This window comes from Orycteropus afer, unplaced genomic scaffold (genome assembly GCF_000298275.1).
Source record: "Orycteropus afer afer isolate SDZICR_OR568_19922 unplaced genomic scaffold, OryAfe1.0 scaffold00636, whole genome shotgun sequence".
Taxonomy (NCBI): domain Eukaryota; kingdom Metazoa; phylum Chordata; class Mammalia; order Tubulidentata; family Orycteropodidae; genus Orycteropus; species Orycteropus afer.
The window spans coordinates 1,366,151-1,367,345 of record NW_006922223.1 but is presented as its reverse complement, the minus strand read 5'-3'; the positions used below and the strand labels follow the sequence as shown (position 1 = coordinate 1,367,345).

General features: G+C 46.6%; 1 non-coding gene across 1 annotated transcript; it reads right to left on the bottom strand.

Annotated features, from left to right (window-relative positions):
* Positions 1–72: 72 nt before the first annotated feature.
* Positions 73–178, bottom strand: LOC122151678. Its single transcript, XR_006164250.1, has one exon. It is a non-coding gene; the product is annotated as a U6 spliceosomal RNA (small nuclear RNA).
* Positions 179–1,195: the final 1,017 nt, after the last annotated feature.

Sequence of the window (1,195 nt, the reverse complement as noted above, 5' to 3'; positions counted from 1 at the left end):
TTATTAGGATTTGGGTGAAGATTTACAGAGTAAATTCACTTTTCATACAGCAGTTCACATATACTTTGTCTCAAAAATATGGAACGCTTCACGAATTTGCGTGTCATCCTTGCGCAGGGCCATGCTAATCTTCTCTGTATCGTTCCAATTTTAGTATATGTGCTGCCGAAGCGAGCACAACAGTCATGTTTGTGTGTCAACTTGGCTGGGCCTGGTTGAGTGTTTGGGCAGCTGGATGTAGCACTCCCCATGATGAGAATGGTAATCAACTCCATGGTGGAATCTACTATGAACATCTGGGTAGCTGCTTTTGGGTATGTGGTCTTCTTCCTGTCTATAAGAAGAAGTTTGGAGAATGGTCTCTAGTCTTTGGCATGCATGGACCCTGCATGTAGCCATGTAGTTGTTCAGCAGCCTGTCATGCTCTGCCAATCCTGGAACTTACAATGGACTTGAATTAACGACCTGCCGTGTGGATTGGTAACATCGGGACTATGCCTTTTTACTTGTCGCCCTTGGGGCTTCTCAGCCTCAGCAGCCAGCAGCTGTCTGAATGAGGAAATGCCTTTAGCTCCAGTGGGCCAGGAGCAGGAGGCAGAGCTGGACCCCAAGGTTGAGGGGCTTCACCCAGGCCCTAGAGCCTGGCACTTTGATCTTGAATTTAAAGCCTCCAAATTATAAGAATAAACTCCTGTTTGTTGTGGCCATCCCATTTGTGGTATATTCTTGTCAGAACGGCACTAGGTAACCAGAACAGTTGACAAGTGAAAAGGCACAGTCCCGATGTTACCAAACCACAAGTCAGGGCATTAACTTAAGTCCATTTTAAGTCCCAAGGTTGGCAGAGCATAGCAGGCTGCTGAGCAATGTCATGGCTACATGCAGGGTCCAAGCATGCCACAGGCTAGAGACCATTCCCAAAGCTTCTCTTTACATACAGGAAGCAGATCACATTCCAAAGGCAGCTACTCAGCTGCTTGTGTTAGATCCTACCATGAAGTTGATTTCCAGTCTCATCATGAGGAATAACTACCACCAGCTGCCCAGCCACTCAACCAGGCCTAGCCAAGTTGACACACAAACATAACCGTCACAACATCTCACCCCAGAACTAATGGCAACATTCATTAAGACAGAAAATAACAAATGCTGGCAAGGATGTGGAGAGATTGGGACTCTCATACACTGCTGATGG